Here is a 12881-nt window from a genome sequence, read left to right on the forward strand (position 1 = left end):
TAGACGTCTATGGGACCTCGAGCCGACTACCAACCGGAGGGTTCGCAAACCGGAGGCTTTCAGAATCGCGTAGAAGGAGAGGCGAATTTAGACTTTTGACTGAGGACTTTTATAAAGAGGAGTCCTTACCTCAGTATGTAGGTCCGATGTCCAAAATTCAGTTTCTTCCCTCAGCGATCGTGTTCGTGATGCCAAAATTGTTAGATCTCTTAATTTCCAATGAAATATGAACTCCGGTTTGAATGTAATTTTATTCTGGCAGCAGCAACAAGCTCTTGGCTTTAAGCCAGGCCTTTGTCCTTTTGAGACCACATGGCCAAATGGCTCTACTTATACCTGGTTCAATTTACAGAAATGAACTCGCCTTCTTCGACCTTATTGGCTCAATTGATAGTCTGTTAACCTTTAATTGCTCGCTACCCAAAGGTCCTAAAATGTCAAGTTGATTGATGACTTAATACAACATGCTGAGTTGCACATAGCAGCTTTGACTTGGGGTCTGTGAATTTTCACAGCCTGTCTGAATGCAGCCTGTTTGAATTCTCTATCACTAGTGAACCTTCTCTGAACAGCCTCCAATGCAAGTATGTCCTTCCTTAAATACATCGCCCAAAACTGTACGTAGTACTCCAGGTGTGGCCTTATCAATGCCCTGTACAGTTGTAGCAGGACGTCTCTGCTTTTATACTCTATCCTTCTTGCAATAAAGACCAACATTCCATTTGCCTTCCTAATTACTTGCTGTACTTGCAAACTAACTTTTTGTGTTTCAAGCACAAGGACCCCCGGTCTCTCTGTACTGCAGCACTTTGCAATTTTTCTCCATTTACATTATAATTTGCTTTTCTATTATTTCTGCCAAAGTGGATAAACTCACATTTTCCCACATTATACTCCATCTACCAATTTTTTGCCCACTCACTTAGCCTGTCTATATCTCTTTGCAGATTTTATGTCCTCCTCACAATTTGCTTTCCCACCCATCTTTGTATCATTAATACATCACACTCGGTCCCTTCATCCAAGTCATTAATATAGATTGTAGATAGTTGAGGACCCAGCACCGATCCCTGCGGCCCCTACTAATCACTGTTTGCCAACCGGAAAATGACCCATTTTTTCCCGACTCTCTGTTTTCTGTTAGTTAGACAATCCTCTATCCATGCTAATATATTACCCACAACCACGTGAGCTTTTATCTTGTGCAGTAATGTCTTATGTGGCACCTTATCGAATACCTTCTGGAAATCCAAATACACCACATCCACTGGTTCCCCGTTATCTACTCTGCTCGTTACATTCTCAATGAACTCCAGCAAATTTGTCAAACATGATTTCCCTTTCATAAAACCATGCTGACTGTGTTTGATTGAATTATGCTTTTCCAAATGTCCTGCTACTGCTTTCTTAATAATGGACCCATTTTTTTCCCAATGACAGATGTTAGGCTAACTGGTCTATAGTTTCCTACATTTTGTCTGCCTTTTTTTTTAAATAGGGGCGTTACATTTGCAGTTTTCCAATCCACTGGACCGCCCCAGAATCCAGAGAATTTTGGTAGATTACAATCAATGCATCCACTATTTCTGCAACCACTTCTTTTAAGACCCTAAGATGTAAGTCATCAGGTCCAAGGACTTGTCCGCCTTTAGTCCCATTATTTTACTGAGTACTACTCCATTATAGTGATTGTATTAAGTTCCTCCCTTCCTATAGCCCCTTGCTTATCCACTTTTGGGATGTTTTTCGTGTCTTCTACCATGAAGACCGATACAAAATATTTGTTCAATGTCTCTGCCATTTCCGTGTTCTCCGTTATTAATTCCCCAGTCTTATCCTCCAGTGGACCAACATTTACTTTAGCCACTCTTTCCCCCTCCACCTTCGCCCCAGAGAGTGAGAGTGGGGGTGGGGGAAGAGAGAGAGTGAGAGTGGGGGGGGGGGGGGGGGGAGAGAGAGAGAGAGTGGGGGGGGAGAGAGAAAGAGAGTGGGGGAAGAGAGAGAATTGGGGGTAAGAGAGAGAGAGTTGGGGGGAAGAGCGAGAGAGTGGGGGGAGAGAAAGTGAGAGAAGAGAGAGTGGGGGGAAGAGAGAGAGAATGGTGAAGAGAGAGCGAGTGGGGAAAGAGAGAGCGAGTGGGGAAAGAGATTGGGGGGGGGAGAGTGGGAGGGAGAGAAAGTGGGGGACGAGAGAGTGGGAAAAGAGAGAGAGTGAGGGAAGAGAGCGAGAGGGAAGAGAGAGAGTGGAGGAAGAGAGAGAGAGTGGGGAAGAGAGACTGGGGGGAAAGAGAGAGAGATTGGGGGAGAGAGAGAGAGAGTGTGGGGGAAGAGAGAGTGGGGGGGAAGAGAGAGAGAGAGTGTGGGGAAAGAGAGAGAGTGGGGAAAGAGAGAGAGTGGGGAAAGAGAGAGAGAGAGTGGGGGACGAGAGAGAGTGGGGGACGAGAGAGAATGGGGGACGAGAGAGAGTGGGGGAAGAGAGAGAATGGGGGAAGAGAGAGAGAGTGAGGGAAGAGAGAGTATGGGCGAGGAGAGAGAGTGGGGGAAGAGAGAGTGGTGGAGACAAGGAGAGAGTGAGAGCGAGAGAGAGAGAGAATCAGAGAGAGAGAGAGAGATTGGGGCAGGGAGAGGGGAGGAGAGAAAGATTGGGGCAGAGAGAGAGAGAGTGGGGCAGAGAGATAGAGGGGATGTGAAGAGGGGATCAGAGGGGATTGAGGGGAGGGGGGGGGGGTTTGAGAGCGAGAACTTGATCCAGATGGTAAGACGGCTGCGTTCTTCCAACCCCACCCTCTGTACACAAGCACTGCGTTCTCCCTCTCCTCTCTGACACCTGCTTAATTTCGTGGAAAGCTTGGTGCCTGTGTGAAAAGTGACATCATTGGAATGGACAAAATCCAGAAGTCACAACTCTGCCACTAGTCACTTCATATCCAATAAACCTGTTAACAATCCATGACCCACACATAATACCCTCATCTATGGTGGGTGTGTGGGTGGGCGGAGGTCAGGAACTTGTTGTGGGGCAGTCATGAATCTGTGGAGAAGGAGGTTGGGCAGGGGGAGAAGGTCAAGTTTCCAGGGGGTGGGGGGAGGGGGAGGTGGAAGAGTGGTGGCGAGAGAATGTCAGTAACTTGGGTGGGGGGGTGGGAAGACTGGCACTTTGGTGGGGCGGGGGAGTGGAGGGGAGGTCCGGAACTTGGCCTATGGGGAGGAGGTCTGGAACTTGGGCAGGAAAGGAGAAGGTTCGGAACTTGGGCAAGGAAGGAGATGATCCGGAACTTGGGCAGGGAAAGAGGCCAGGAACTTGGGCTGGGTGGGAGGTCAGGAACATGTGAGGGGGGATGACATCGGGAACTTGAGTTGGGCAGGAGGAGGTCAGGAACTTGGGCTGGGCGGGAGGTCAGGAACATGGGAGGGGGTGATGATGTCGGGAACTTGAGTTGGGCAGGAGGAGGTCAGGAACTTGGGCTGGGCGGGAGGTCAGGAACATGGGAGGGGGTGATGATGTCGGGAACTTGAGTTGGGCAGGAGGAGGTCAGGGCTGGGTTGGGGGAGGAGGTCATGAACTTAGGCTGGGGGGAGGTCAGCAACTTGGGGGGTAAGAGCAGGAAATTCTTTGTGGGGTGGGACAAAGTCTTAACCCGTGAGAGTGAGCCTGTCCCAAGTGAGCTCTGTTCTGTCTGGAGTCGACAATCAGAATGGCTCAAATTACAATTTGCAAAGAGAAACTGCTGGGTGTGTCTTATACTGCAAGGGGGCCAATCTGCAAGCCGGGCATCTACAAGGGGCCCAATCAGAGCTTTAGATGTTGCAAATTAACACATTCTTATTTAAAGGCCGCTGCTCAGAATACTTGCTCACAGTCACATGGGCTCTACTAGCAGTCCCACTTGTGCTCGAGCATCTTCAGGAGAGCAAGCGGAGTCAGCGAAGGAGATGAGAAGATGCACACAGTGGGAGGAGGAGGAGGGCCAGGAGGGCTCTCAACAAGAGGCCTTACCCACTTAGGGTCTTCTGAGAGCATTTCTCTTATATCCACTTAAGCAAGGAGCAGTGTATTAGGAGGCTACACTTCACCAAGGAGGTGGTCACAGGATACTACCACCTCCTGCAACCAGACATGCAGCCTGAGAGCAGTGCGAACACAGCTCTCTCAGTGGCAGTCAAGATCACAGTGGCTCTCAATTTCTTTGCCAGCGGATCCTTCCAGTCCGCAAGCAGGAGACATAGCTAACATCTCACAGTTCGCCGTTCATTGCTGCATCCGGGAAGTCACTGAGGCTCTCTACACCAGGAGCAGCTCTGGCCTTTGAAGGCCCGACTGTAGACTGCACCATCTCAGCATGAGCCGCAGCAGTCTGGGCTGATTGGCTGACAGGCAGCGACAAGGCGATGGTAGAGTGGCAGTGGTGGGCACAGGAATGCCGTCATCCTGAGAGAGGAGAGCAGAGTCTTCCTCCACAAACCCGCAGTCACTCCTGTGGGGTGGCGCTTCAGTATTCCTAGCAATCTGTTGGAGCACAAATTTCTGGGCTGCTGCGACATCCTGCAAGCCCCAGTCAGCACTGGTAAACCCAGCCACGATGGCAGCAATCTGAGCTTGGGTGGCAGCAAACAGAGACTTCATGAGAGCAGTCTGTGCATTGGTGGAATCAAGCTGAAACTGCATGAGAGCGGTCTGCACCTCCGCTGCGTCACTAAGATGTTGGGTTGCTTCCCCCTGTGTTGCAATGGAAGCCACGACATCGCCCATCACATGCAGTATCACATCTCAGACAACGTGGTCTCTGTGGGAATTTTTCATCATTTCCAGCCTGGAAATCCTGGGCTCCAAGCTCTGCAGAGTCCTGTGCAATGTTGCAGACGGACTGCTCCATGCTCCTTGACATTGCCAAAAGGCTCTCTGGCAGACTTGCCATTGCACTGAACAATTTGATGAAGGCCACGGGAGTGACAGTGAGTCTGTGCAGCAGAACTCGCGCGTGAAGGTGCCCTCTGGTGAGCTGGTCTCTGATTTATCCTTTTCCTTCTGGCCTTTCTGCAGCCCACTCATGCCCAGTGTCTAACCCTGTGCAGATCCCACATCTCCATTATCTGTCACCCAATGATCTCCAGCAACCTCTCCTCCAGCTGGCTGAGGTTATGGGTGGCAGCCTGCCCCCTGCCCCCTGCCTCTCTGCTAATGCTCTCTCCAATTATGCATGGCCTTGGCCTGCTCGAGAGCGAGAAGTGTGTCAGTGAGTGTAGTGCATTTTATTTTGGTGATGCACCTGCCATGGTTGAATAGCTGTCAGTGTTTGCAAGGTGTGAGATGTGGGTATGAGTGTTGCAGCAGTGGTAAGGTTGTGAGGGTGAGGGTGAAGTGAAGCTCTGATTGTGCGGTGTGAGTGGTGATAGGTAGAGATTGTTGTTAGGTGAGTGCTGGGGTGTGGTGCATTGAGCAGTGTGTGAGGCTTGTGGTGCAGATGGTGGGATATGGCATTTGCTGAAGCCTTCTTTCACCTTGACCTGCCATATGAGATCATTAAACTTCTTTTGGCACTGGATGGCCGACCTTGAGACCACAGTCACATAGGCGGCTATCTCCAGCCAGAGCCTGCGATAGGTGTGTGGCGAGGCCTTCCTAGCATTGTATGGGAAGAGGACAGCCCGCCTCTTCTCTACGGCCACGACAAGTGCCTCAAGAGCCACGTTGGATGATCTGTGGGCTCTCTCCCTGTGCTGAGGCTCCACTGCAGTCTTCTGCCAGCTGAAGTTGTAAGTGGCTTGACAATGAGGTGCTGTAGCAGCAATGCACCTCCCCTTTAAGTACTGAATAAAGCCTGTGCCAAACATGATTGAGAATTTGACTGGACCTGATATTGGCCCATCTTTTCAGCGGTAAGCCAATGAGCAGCGGTTTTAGCACTGAGATCAAGATTACAATTATGTTAATGAGGACTAAGCACGAATTTTGCGTGCTACCTCGACTTTGAACTGGTGCAGCTTAACATCATTGGGACTTAACACTGCCCATTTCATGGCCATATCCAACTTCGAGGCCATAGAGTACAAAAGCCAGGAAGTATGTTAAACCTGTATAAAGTACTAGTTTGGCCCCAGCTGGAGTATTGTGTCCAATTCTGGGCACCACACTTTAGGAAGGATGTGAAGGCTTTGGAGAGGGTACGGACGAGATTTACTAGAATGGTTCCAGGGATGAGGGATTACAGTTACATGGATAGACTGGAGAAGCCTTAGAGCAGAGAAGGCTAAGAGGAGGTTTGATAGAGGTGTTTAAATCATGAAAGTATAAATAGAGTAAATAAAGATCAATTGTTTCCAATGGCTGGAGGGTCAATAATGAGAGGGCACAAATTTAATTGGCAAAAGAAACAGAAGGGACATGAGGAAATCCTCAACAAGTGGTTAGGATTTGAAATGCATTGCCCGATAGGGTGGTTGATATTGATTCAATAGTACCCTTCAAAAGAGAATGGGATAAATACTTGAAGAAGAAAATTTGCAGGAATATGGAGAAAGAGTGCTGGAGTAGGACTGTTCGAAAGAGCCAGTGCATACTCGATGGGGCGAATCGCCTCCTTCTGTTCTGTACTATTCTATGATTCTATGAACGTACAAGTCATTACCTGTTAAAAGAAAGATTTGGATTTATATGGCGCCTTTCATGACCACCAGACGTCTCAAAGCACTTTACAGCCAATTAAGTACTCCTAGAGTGAAGTCACTGTTGTAATGTAGGAAACACGGCAGTCAATTTGCGCACAAGCAAGCTCCCACAGACAGCAATGTGATAATGACCAGATAATCTGTTTTTTGTTATGTTGAGTAAGGGATAAATATTGGCTAGGACACCGGGGATAACTCCCCTGCTCTTCTTCAAAATAGTGGTATGGGATTTTTTACGTCTACTTGGGAGAGCACACGGGGTCTTGGTTTAATATTTCATCCGAAAGACAGCACCTCGACAGTGCAATGTTCCCTCAGATCTGTACTGGAGTGACATGAGAACATAACAAATAGGAGCAAGAGTAGGCCATACGGCCCCTCGAGCCTGCGCCACCATTTAATACGATCATGGCTGATCTGATCATGGACTCAGGTTCACTTCCCTGCCCGCTACCCAAAACCCCTTATTCCATTATTGGTTAAGATATGTGAAGAGAAAAAGATTAGTGAAGACAAACGTAGGTCCCTTGCAGTCAGAATCAGGTGAAGTTATGATGGAGAACAAAGAAATGGCAGACCAATTGAACAAATACTTTGGTTCTGTCTTCACGAAGGAAGAGACAAATAACCTTCCGGAAATACTAGGGGACCGAGGGTCTAGTGAGAAGGAGGAACTGAAGGAAATCCTTATTAGTCAGGAAATTGCATTAGGGAAATTGATGGGAGTGAAGGCTGATAAATCCCCAGGGCCTGATAGTCTGCATCCTAGAGTACTTAAGGAAGTGGCCCTAGAAATAGTGGATGCATTGTGATTATTTTCCAACAGTCTATCGACTCTGGATCAGTTCCTATGGACTGGAGGGTAGCTAATGTCACACCACTTTTTTAAAAAGGAGGGAGAGAGAAAATGTGGAATTATAGACCGGTTAGCCTGACATCAGTGGTGGGGAAAATGTTGGATTCAATTATTAAAGATGAAATAGCAGCGCATTTGGAAAGCAGTGATAGGATCGGTCCAAGTCAGCATGAATTTATGAAAGCATGCTTGACAAATCTTCTAGAATTTTTTGAGGATATAACTAGTAGAGTGGACAAGGGAGAACCAGTGGATGTGGTGTATTTGGACTTTCAAAAGGCTTTTGACAAGGTCCCACACAAGAGATTGGTGTGCAAAATTAAAGCACATGGTATTGGGGGTAATGTATTGACGTGGATAGAGAACTGGTTGGCAGACAGGAAGCAGAGAGTCGGGATAAACGGGTCCTTTTCAGAATGGCAGGCAGTGACTAGTGGGGTGCCGCAGGGCTCAGTGCTGGGACCCCAGCTATTTACAATATACATAATGATTTAGATGAAGGAATTGAGTGTAATATCTCCAAGTTTGCAGATGATACTAAGCTGGGTGGCAGTGTGAGCTGTGAGGAGGATGCTAAGAGACTGCAGGGTGACTTGGACAGGTTCGGCAAGTGGGCAAATGCATGGCAGATGCAGTATAATGTGGATAAATGTGAAGTTATCCACTTTGGTGGCAAAAACAGGAAGGCAGAATATTATCTGAATGGCGGCAGATTAGGAACAGGGGAAGTGCAACGAGACCTGGGTGTCATGGTACATCAGTCATTGAAAGTTGGCATGCAGGTACAGCAGGTAGTGAAGAAGGCAAATAGCATGTTGGCCTTCATAGCTAGGGGATTTGAGTATAGGAGCAGGGAGGTCTTACTGCAGTTGTACAGTGCCTTGGTGAGGCCTCACCTGGAATATTGTGTTCAGTTTTGGTCTCCTAATCTGAGGAAGGACGTTCTTGCTATTGAGGGAGTGCAGCGAAGGTTCACCAGACTGATTCCCGGGATGGCAGGACTGACATATGAAGAAAGACTGGATCAACTATGTAAAGTCCTTACTCTACAGCATGAAACCACACGAGGCACATTCTGCGGACAAGGTCACTCTGTGACCTTAACTCTTTATTTACAGGACTCCAAAAACGATGACCCTGTGTGGGACCTCCCTTTATATACCTGGGTGATCAGGTAAGGAGTGTCTCCCACAAGTTCACCCCTAGTGGTCAAGGTGTGCATCTAGGTTAAGTGTATACAGTAATACAGTGGTGTTACATTGTGGTTACATACATGACATCACCTCCCCCCCCCCCCCCCCCCAAGTCTGATTAAGATCGCAGGTTTAGTCTTTCAGGTGATCTATGCTCCCCTGTGGAGCGCAGCAGTTGGGGCTCTGGTTGTTGGACACTGACGTGAGTGTCTGTCACCTGTGGTGATTCCGGCCTGTCCGGGTTGACCGCAGGGACTGTGCATTCCTCTGATTGCTCTTGTTGCTCGTTCACTGGCGGTGTTGTGAGCTCCATCTCGTGGTCTTCTTCAGGTTCCTCCGTGTCGATGCTGAACCTTTTTTCTACTTGGTCCAGATGCTTACGGCATATCTGACCATTGTTGAGTTTTACCACGATGACCCTATTCCCCTCTTTGTCAATTACAGTACCCTCAAGCCATTTGGGCCCCATGGCGTGATTGAGGACGAATATAGGATCATTTATTTCTATACATCTCCCCGTCAAATTACAGTCATGGTACTCGTTTTGTGACTTGCGCTTGCCCTCAACTATGTCGGTCAGGACTGGGTGAATGAGGAACAACCGAGTTTTGAGTGTCCATTTCATTAGTAGCTCTGCGGATGGGACCCCCGTGAGCGAGTACGGTTGGAATCTATAGGCCAGCAGGAGACGCGATAGGCGGCATTGTAGGGAGGGTCCTTGAATCCTGAGCATACCTTGCTTAATGATTTGGACCACACGTTCCGCCTGGCCATTGGAGGCCGGCTTGAACGGCGCAGTCCTGACATGGTTGATGCCATTGCCCGACATAAACTCCAGGAATTCGTAGCTTGTGAAACATGGGCCATTATCACTAACCAGGATGTCCGGCAAGCCATGGGTTGCAAAGATCGCACGTAGGCTTTCCACGGTGGTGGATGACGTGCATGAATTCAGAATGATGAACTCGATCCATTTTGAGTACGCATCTACACAATAAGGAACATCTTTCCCAAGAACGGGCCCACGTAGTCAACATGAATGCGTGACCATGGCCTGGTGGGCCAGGGCCACGGGCTGAGCGGGGCCTCCCTGGGGGCATTACCCAGCTGGGCACACATCGTGCACCTGCGAACACAGTGTTCCAGGTCTGAATCAATTCCAGGCCACCAAACATGTGACCGGGCAATGGCCTTCATCAGCACAATGCCTGGGTGCTTGCTGTGGAGTTCCCTGATGAATGCCTCCCTGCTCTTCTGGGGCATAACTACCCCGCTGCCCCATAGTAGGCAGTCGGCTTGGATGGAGAGCTCATCCATCCGTCTGTGGAACTGTCTGACCTCCTCAGGGCATGCTCCGTGTGCGGGCGCCCAATCCCCAGTCAGGACACATTTCTTAATCAGGGATAGGAGGGGATCTCTGTTTGTCCAGATTTTGATCTGGCGGGCTGTGATGGGGGAGCCTGCGCTGTCAAAGGCATCGACAGCCATGACCATCTCACGATTTGCTCCGCTGCCCCCTCAGTGGTGGCCAGTGGGAGCCTGCTGAGCACGTCAGCGCAATTTTCAGTGCCGGGCCGGTGCCAGATGGAGTAGTCATAAGCAGCCAGTGTGAGAGCCCATCGCTGTATGTGAGCTGATGCGTTGGCATTGACAGCCTTGCTGTCTGACAGCAGGGATGTTAATGGCTTGTGGTCCGTCTCTAATTCAAACTTCCTATCGAAGAGGTACTGATGCATTTTTTTTACACCATAGACACATGCAAGCGCTTCCTTCTCGACCATGCCATATCTCCATTCTGCTTGAGAGGGCGACCTGGAGGTATAAGCCACAGGTTGTAGTTGACCCTCAGCATTGCCTTGCTGCAACACGTACCCAACACCATAGGACGATGCATCACATGTCAGAACCAATTTTTTACAGGGGTCACACAGGGTCAACAATTTGTTTGAACAAAGTAGGTTTCACGCCCGATCAAAAGCCTGCTCCTGACAGTACCCCCAAAACCAATCACAACCCTTACGCAGGAGCACGTGTAGCGGCTCCAACAACGTGCTCAAGTTCGGCAGAAAGTCCCCGAAATAGTTCAACAGTCCCAGGAATGAACGCAACTCCGATGTGTTGCAGGTCCTGGGTGCTCGTCGAATCGCCTCTGTTTTGGATTCGGTGGGCCGAATCCCATCTGCAGCAACCCTCCTGCCCAGAAACTCAACCTCAGGAGCTAAGAACACACATTTAGACTTCGAGTCGCAGACCTACCCGGTCCAGTCGGCGTAGCACCTCCTCCAGGTTGTGGAGGTGTTCCTCGGTGTCTCGACCCGTGATGAGGATGTCGTCCTGGAATATGATCGTTCCAGGAATGGATTTAAGCAGGCTTTCCATGTTTCATTGAAAGATCGTGGCCGCGGATTGAATGCCAAACGGGTACGTGTTATAAACGAACAATCCCTTGTGCATGATGATGGTGGTCAGTAGTTTAGATTCGTCGGCCAGTTCCTGGGTCATATAGGCTGAAGTGAGGTGAATAGCTTGCCACCTGCCAGCGTGGCGAAGAGGTCCTCCACGCTCGGGAGCAGGTATTGATCTTGTAGGGACACCCGATTGATGGTGGCCTTGTAGTCGCCACAGATCCTGACAGAGTCATCCGCTTTTAGGATGGGAACAATGGGGCTCGCCCAGTCGCTGAATTCAACAGGCGAGATGATGCCCTCTCTCAACAGCCGGTCCAATTCGCTCTCGATTGTTTTCGCGCATCACATACGGCACCCCTCTGGCTTTGTGGTGCACTGGCCTGGTGTCCGGGGTGATGTGTATCACTACTTTAGTGCCTTTGAAAGTCCCGATGCCAGGTTGAAATCGTGAATGGAATTGTTGTAGGACTTGTGAGCATGAACTTCGCTCCACAGATGACATTGCGTGAACATCCCCCATTTCCAGTTCATCTCGGCTAACAGCTCCTCCCCAACAGTGTGGGACCATTGCCCGGGACAATCCAGAGTGGCAGCCGATTCACTAACCCATTGTGTGTGACAGCCAACATTGCCCTGCCTAGCACCAGAATAATTTATTTAGTGTAGGTCCGTAATTGTGTCTCAATACATGCTAATTTGGGTCTACTGGCTTTAAGTGGCCATAGCTTCTCAAATTGCTGAACTCCCATGAGTGACTGGCTGGCCCCAGTGTCCAGCTCCATGTGTACTGGGATACTGTTTAATAAAACCCTCATCATCATTGGTGGCGTTTTGGTGTATGAACTGTGAATATTTGCCGCATGGACCCGCTGAACCTTGGCGTCCATCGATTCGCCCCAAAAGTCATCCTGCCTCAAAGAACCCTCTTCTGGTCCATCTGCCTCATATATTAGTCTGGTTGCAGGCTTCCTGCACATTCGAGCCACGTGGCCACTGAGATTGCAGTTCCTGCAGACAAACTGTTGAAATCTGCAAGATCTAGCTGAGTGTTTTCCCCCACATCTCTAGCATGAGTTAAAGTTTCCATTGTTGGGTCAGAGGGCCTATGGCCAGGCATTCCATGCTGACTGCTCTTAAGTACCCTATTAGTGGGTGTCAATGGCCCCATCCCGGGCCACATTGTCCACTGTGATGGCATGAATGTCCTTTCAGCCTGCCATTGACTCTGTTGAAGTCCTACTCTGGGGTCTATTGCTGTCTGGGGAGTGTCGGAGACTGCCCCTGCCTGCCTGCGGGGCTCTGAGTCGCATTGATGATGTTGACTCCCTGATCCATCACCGCGTTAGAGGCAGAATTGCGCGCGTATATTATTTTTGTCTCTTCCTCCCCCGCCATGAAAGTTTGAGCTACCAGTGCCGTCGCTTCCAAGGTCAAATCCTTGGTCTCAATTAATTTGTGGAAAATTCCCACATGACCGATGCCCTCAATAAAGAACTCCCTTAGCATCTCCCCCCTGCAGGCGTCTGTGAACTTAGAGGCTGGCCAAACGCCGGAGGTCCGCTACGAAGTGCGGTATGCTTTGTCCTTCATGACGTTGGTGGGTGTAGAATCTGTCGTCATATGTATGCTACTCGCCGGTTTGAGGTGCTCCCCGATCAATTTGCTAAGTTCTTCAAAGGTTTTGTCCACCGGCTTTTCGGGTGCTAGTAAATCCTTCATGAGTGCGTAAGTCTTTGGTCCACAGCTGGTCAAAAGTTGAGC

Source organism: Pristiophorus japonicus, chromosome 6 (assembly GCF_044704955.1).
Source record: "Pristiophorus japonicus isolate sPriJap1 chromosome 6, sPriJap1.hap1, whole genome shotgun sequence".
NCBI classification, from domain to species: domain Eukaryota; kingdom Metazoa; phylum Chordata; class Chondrichthyes; family Pristiophoridae; genus Pristiophorus; species Pristiophorus japonicus.